Source organism: Chenopodium album, chromosome 12 (assembly GCF_948465745.1).
Source record: "Chenopodium album chromosome 12, dcCheAlbu1.1, whole genome shotgun sequence".
NCBI classification, from domain to species: domain Eukaryota; kingdom Viridiplantae; phylum Streptophyta; class Magnoliopsida; order Caryophyllales; family Amaranthaceae; genus Chenopodium; species Chenopodium album.
This window is the reverse complement of record NC_137845.1, coordinates 39,498,350-39,505,514: the sequence shown is the minus strand read 5'-3', so window position 1 is coordinate 39,505,514 and position 7,165 is coordinate 39,498,350. Positions and strand designations below refer to the sequence as shown.

At 43.3% G+C, this 7,165-nt stretch overlaps 1 non-coding gene across 1 annotated transcript; it reads left to right on the top strand.

Moving 5' to 3' along the window:
- The first annotated feature begins 6,503 nt into the window (after positions 1 to 6,503).
- LOC145573525 (small nucleolar RNA R71) lies at positions 6,504 to 6,610 on the top strand. The gene has a single exon (XR_014097523.1). It is a non-coding gene; the product is annotated as a small nucleolar RNA R71 (small nucleolar RNA).
- The last annotated feature ends 555 nt before the right edge of the window (positions 6,611 to 7,165 follow it).

Here is a 7,165-nt window from a genome sequence, read left to right as displayed (position 1 = left end):
TTTTCTCCATAGGGGAATCTGGTGGAAGCCTGAGTAGGCGTCCATAAAACTCGTCAGGGCATGTCCAGCTATAGAGTTGACCAAACTGTCGATCTTTGAAAGTGGATAACTATCCTTCGGACGTGCTCTGTTCAAGGCAGTATAGTCAATGCACATGCGCCAGGTACCATTCGACTTCTTTACAAGCACAACATTCACAACCCAGACAGGGATGTTATATTGCCGAATGAACCCAGCGTCTAACAGCTTTTTTACTTCGGTGGCTGCCGCCTGACTTCTTTCCTCGTCGTGATTTCTTTTCTTTTACAAATGGGCTTCTTTTTTGGATCCACGACGAGTTTGTGGACAGCAAGATTCGGGCTGATGCCTAGCATCTCTTCCACTTTAAAGGCAAAATTGTCTTTGAATTCTTTCAGCAGATGGTGCAAGTCTGCACCCATCTTTGCAAAAGCAACCGTCCCCACCTTAATAGTTCATTCAGGACGACTGTCATCCAGAGGAATATCAATGTGCTCACCAGCCGGCTAGGGACGGAGCATATCTGAACGTTCCCCGGTGAGTGATTGCTATTGCTTTTCTTTTTTGACCACCACCAGTTGGTCAGCTTTTTCTTTTCTTGGCGGCTGGTGGGGTTGGATGATCATCCTTGATTTCATCAAGATCTATTGGCTCTTTGCCCTGACCGGCTGCAGTAGCCGCAGGTCTGACGTCCAAGAGATAGCACTCTCGAGCCATCTTCTGGTCCCCGTTCAGGGAGCCAAAAGTTCCATCATCCCTCTCATACTTGACCAGCATGAGAGAAGGGATGATGACGGCCTTGCACTCGTTAAGAGTGGGTCGACCAAGAATGAGATTGTAGGCGGTCAGCTCTTCGACCACCAAAAACCAGATGGTCATGTGCCGATCGTTACCCTTCTCTCCCAGCCGGACATGTAGATCTATCCATCCGACTGGGTGCACAACTCCTCCCCCAAATCCAACAAGTGGATAGGAGACATCATGCATGCTATCCGGCCTATATTTGAGGTTGGATAGGCATTTGCAGCTGATGATGTCAGAGGAGCTTCCTGTGTCAATTAAGATGTGGCTAACTTTTTGGTTGGCCAATTTGCATTCTATGACCACAGGGTCATCATGCGGTAGACGGACTTTGCCCCTATCCTTCTCGGTGATGATGACTTTGGGGAAGGCGGATGTGCCAGCCGCCTGTCCCTCTTCAACAGAATGAACCATCATTCTGAGATGGTCCTTGGTGCCCCGCATGGTCGGGCCACCTCCTGCGAATCCGCCTGCTATAGTGTAAACCGGCTCCTCGTCAGTTTCGAAACTACCAGTAGGCTGGGGAGTCTTTTTGCTAGACTGCCCCGGATTCGTTTTGGAAGTCACTTTGGACTTCACATAGGATTTCAGCACCCCTTTGTCGGCCAGACGATCAAGCTCCCGCTTGAGGCTGAAGCAGTCGTTGGTGTCATGGCCGACATCCTCATGGTAATGACAGCGCTTGTTTTGTTCCGATTTTCAGCGGATCCTCTCATTGGAGTCGGCTTCTCCTGATTCGGCCAATCCTTTATCTCCATGAGGATGTAGTAACTATCCTTGTGAAACTCGTACCTTGGAACGTACGGTTTCCACTCTTTTTTCTTCTTCTAGGCCGGCTGATCGGAGTTATCAACCGCCCAGATCTCTTTTTTTCTTTTTGCTCTCTTCAGGTTTTAAAGACAGCTGAGCAGACCGACTCTCCTTCTGCCTGTCAGAATTTTTAGAGTCCGACTTCTTATTTAAGGAGCAGAGTTCGGTCGCCTGTATATAGGCTTCCGCCTCCATCAGGGCTCCTTGGAGGATGAAGATTTTCTTGTGGACGAGGTCGAACTTGAAAGTCGACCCGTCCTTCAGACCTTTGAAGAAATCTGTATAGGCTACCTCGTTAGACAGCCCTTGAATCTGGATTCTCACCAGATTGAACTGCCTAACGTAGGAGCGCAGCCCTTCTCTATCTCCCTGTTGCACATTGCTCAGGTCGAGACTTGTTTTCTTTGCAGGGATGTTCATAGAGAAGTTGGAAGCAAACAAGAATGCAAGCGTCTTGAAGCTGTTAATACAACCAGCCAGCAGATTGCCGAACCACTGTTAGGCAATGCCCTTCAGGGTAGCTGGGAAGTAGCGACACCATGCGGCATCATCCAACCCCTGTAAGTACATGAGGTGGGTGTATGCTAGAAGGTGATCTTCTGGGTTGGAGGTATCGTCATAGGTCCCCACCAACACATTTTTAACCTTGGCCGGCTGTTCAGCCTCGGCTATCTCCTTGGAGAACGCAGAGGGTTGTTCTCCAAGGTTTTGTAGCCGAAGGTGCCAGTTCATAGGCTGGTAATGGTATGTCTCCTGTCCTCCAAAGAAGGAAGGCAGGCTGGATGTAAGGTAAAGTAGGCGGCCTGTATAATGTCTGGGCCATATACTGTGCCAAGTTGATTACATAGGGACCCGTATGGACGGAAGGGCCTAACGGAGTCCCATGTACAGATTGTGAATTCCTCACTAAGGTATTCTTGAAGCTATCTAGATAAGTCAACGTGGATGCCGACTCAGACAACTGCTGGTTCTTCTTTTGCTTGATGTAGAGTCGAGCATCAGAGAATGTCTTTTTACTGCCGTACGGCTGTACATGCCGAATGACCTTTCTTTTTACCGTTTTCGGGAAACGGAGTCTGGAGAGGTTGATCTGGGGCCGAGCCTTCTCCTTCGAAATAGGGTGAGGAGTCGGCTGACGGTCCCTAACCGACTTCTGCTTCTCAGCCAAGGCTGGTTTTTTGGCCGACTAATCCTTCCTAGGAGCAGCGGTCCTCTTGGTGATTAAGTCTTTGATTTCACCCTTGAAACTGCTCATAAATTTCATGAGCTCATCTCGGGTGACTTGGGCTACTTCTGCCATCTGAGTAAGGTTAGACGGCTGCCTAGGGGGCTTACTCGTCTGCCCAGGGGGCTTGCTTGTACCCACCTGGTCAGCATTCTGCTCCCGTCTGTCCTTGTGACGGATGCGTCTAGAGATGAATGACCCATCATGGGCCACATAGGTTTCGATGTCTCCATCGTCACCAGAGTCATGGTCCGAATGGACCTCTCCTTTAACCGTAGGCCGGTTGTTTCCTTGGGGGAATCAACCGGCCTACAGTTAAAGGAGAGTTACGGCGCCAAATGTTACGGGTGCTTTTATGTCCCTTGGGAGAGTTACGGCTCGAAGACTGGATCCGACAAGGGCGCCTGTACCTGCAAAATGAGCGGAGCTCCGGATGGTCGGAGGTCCGCCACCGAAGATTAAGTTAGTACGGATTCGGAGTAAAACGTGCGAAAAGTAAGTATCTTCTCGGATTCCGAGATCAGGTGTTCTCTGTTTTCGAGAGCAATAAATGATGTAATGATTAAGGTCTTCTCCCAATTATTGGGGGAATCTCCCTATTTATAGGATCCTAGAAAAGTGTGCCCTTTCTTAGGGTTTGATGACCTAGGAATTAGGGTAGCGCTGTTTTGCGGCTACATTGGGATTTGGGCCTTGAAGGCCGTCATTTCCCAAATGACAAATCTGTATGACATGTGTGAGCATCTGGGGAGTCCATTTGGACGCCTCTTAGAGCGACAATTGTCACACGCTCATTGGGCCACTTGGCGGGGTATAAATACCCAAATCCCTTATCAGATACAATATGACCAAGAACTACTCCCTCTGTCACCATAAGTGACACTTTTCCCAATTTAAAACCGAGTTGCATTCTTCACATCTTCACATCTTTTCAAAATTTTAGCGAGATTTACAAGGCATGCATCAAATGAAGACCCATACACACTAAAATCATCCATAAAGACTTCCATGATAGACTCTATGAAATCAGAAAAAATACTCATCATGCAACGTTGAAAGGTAGCGGGGGCATTACATAAACCAAAGGGCATTCTACGATATGCAAAAGTACCATAAGGACATGTAAATGTAGTTTTTTCTTGATCTTTAGGGTGAATTGGAATTTGGAAAAATCCCGAATACCCATCCAAATAACAAATGAACTTATGATTAGCTAACCTCTCAAGAATTTGATCAATAAAAATGAGGGGAAAGTGGTCCTTTTCAGTGGCGATATTTAATCTACAATAATCAATGCACATACGCCACCCTGTAACAGTTCTAGTGGGAATCAATTCATTTTTATCATTTTTAATCACAGTCATCATAGTCATTTTTATCATTTTTAACAGTTTGAGGAACCACCTGAATAGGACTTACCCACTTTGAGTCAGAAATAGGATAGATAATACCTGCATCAAGTAATTTCATAACCTCTTTCTTAACTACTTCCTGCATATTAGAATTCAACCTCCTCTGGGTTGAATGCATGGCTTATTGTTGTCCTCTAGATGTATCCTGTGCATACAAAAATCAGGGTTAATACTCTTGAGATCATCAATACTGTACCCTATTGCCCTTTTGTGGGTTCGAAGAACCTCTAAAAGTTGGGAAGTTTGTGGGTCATCAAGTGCAGTACTAATAATCAAAGGTTATAGTTCCTACTCATCAAGAAAACATATTTTAAATGAGAAAGGAGAGGTTTTAGTTCAGGTTTCTTAACCTCTGCAGGTTTTGATTTCTAAACTAATTTTACTACCTTCATACTCTCTTTAGGATCAAGTTCTTCTATGGAAAGAGCTTTTTCTATAGCATTCACCTATTTGCTCCAAATACTTACATCAGCTGCAGTCAAATCACCACAAAGATTTCCTCCAAGGTATCCCTTGTAAGAACCTGTGGTAAGCTTTCTTCACAAATATCATTCATTATACCAATAACATCAATCAAACAACAATTTTCCTCTAGCATAGGTCCTTTCAAAACCTTCCCTAAATTAAAAGTGATATTATCATCTCCAATAGAAATGGTTCGTTTTCCATTTTTTACATCAATTATGGCTCCTGCAGTGTGGAGAAAAGGCCTACCTAATGTAATGGGAATTTGTGTATCCTAAGCCATGTCTAAAACAACAAAATCTACAGGGATAAAAAATTTACCAACTCTGACAGGAACATCCTCTAAAATACTTAAGGGGTATTTAACAGAACGGTCTGCCATCTGTAAAGTAATGTTAGTAACTTTTAAATCACCCATATTAAGTTTAGAACACACAAACGATGGCATAACACTAACACTAGCACCCAAATCACATAATGTTTTATCTATGAAGAGATTACCAATATGATAAGGGATAGGAAAAACTACCAGGATCCTTTAACTTAGGAGGGGATTTATTTTGCAATAAAGCACTACATTCTTCTGGAAAAGCTACAGTTTCTACCTCATCAAAGGCCCTTTTCCTAGTCAAGATATCTTTCATAAATTTAGCATATGTAGGAACCTGAGTGATTAAATCAGTGAAAGGAACTATTACCTGCAAATTTTTTTCACAACCTCCAAGAACTTACCAAATTGCTTATCAAACTTACTCTTCAAATGTCTATTTGGGAATGAAAGTTTGATAACTAGACCCTGCACATCTCCACCCTTGTCCTGAGATTTACCCTACAAAGAAACATTAGAAGGATTAGTTTTCTCTTGTAGCCCTGCAAGGTTAGTAAAATTAGCAATTGGCACAAGGGAATCAGGATTAGCAATAGGTTCATCATCCTTGGGCATAGGAGTCCCATCATAGTGTGAACCACTCCTTAGAGTAATTACATTAGCATGATCCGTAGGGTGAATTGGTTGCAATGGTAGGGCTCCCTGCTGATGGGTTTGTAAGGTAGATGAAATCTGCGCAATTTGATTGTCCATAATTTTATTATTGAGCTATAATCGAATCAATTTGTGCATCCCTACTCTCCATGTGCTTTTGCATACTTGATAGCATCGCTCTAATTTCCGATAAACCAGGGTCAGAAGACGAGGAGGGTTGTGATTGGGTTTTCTGGCCAGATTTAGGATGGTAATATTTTTGCTGTGGTGGTGGTTATTGTTGTGGTTGTTGTGGAGGTGGAGGATTTTGTACATTGGTACTCCGGTAGGAAAGATATGGATGGTTCCGGAGGCCAAGATTATTATAAGTGTTGGAGTATGGGTTATTTTTCTATAGGTTTGGAAGGCATTAACTTACTCCATGGAACTCCTACAATCTTGCTCCCAATGTCCTACAATTCCACAATTTTCACAAAAAGCTTCATTAGTATTATTGACAGCAGAAACATTAGCTACAGAATTAGGAATAGCAGTAAGATTATCTAGTTTTTGGCAAATAGATGATAACTAAGCCTGTAAAAAGGATATGGAATCAACATTATGTTTTCCTTTGTTAGCAAATCCTCTAGGATTCCCATATTGGGAATTATGAATTGTCATATCTTCGATAACTTGACCTGCATTATCAACATTAAGATTCATAAACCTCCCACTAGCTGCAGAATCTAGAATTGTTCTAGATGTGTTTCCAAGCCCATTATAGAAAGCTTGAATCAACTGTCATTATGCTAAATTATGGTGGGGGCACTCTCTCTGTAGATCCTTGAACCTTTCCCAAGCCTCATATAGAGTTTCATCTGGCTCTTGGGCAAAGTTTTGAATTGCACTCCTTAGTAAAGTTGTTCTTTCTGCAGGGTAATATTTATTATAAAAATTTAAAGCAAGAGTTTCCCAGTCAGTAATACCAAGTGCAGTTCTATTCATACCATTAAACCACAATTTAGCTTTTCCACATAAAGAAAAGGGAAAAAGAATATCCCTGATTTGGTCTTGCGTGACCCCAGCTTGCCTAATGGTATTGCAATATAGACAGAAATCTGCAATGTGAAGATTAGGATCTTCACCCTTAGCTCCACTGAATTGCTTTCTTGCAATCATCGTTATAAATTGGGGCTTGATCTCGAATTTCACTCCATCAAGAGCCGGAGTAGGAGTAAGATGTGGAAAATCCGTCAGGGACGGCTGTGAATAATCGCTGAGCTTGCGAGGTGGAGGTGGTGGTGGATTCATCTCTGATTCAGGTTCTGGAGAAACTTCCGAATCGCTAGAATTAGATTAGGGTTCCAAAGGTGGATTACATTCAGAAGTGTCTCATACTTGTCTGTAAAGGTTCTTCTGTCTATGAAAAGATCGTTCGATTTTAGGATCGAATGGAATGCAACCTAATCTAGA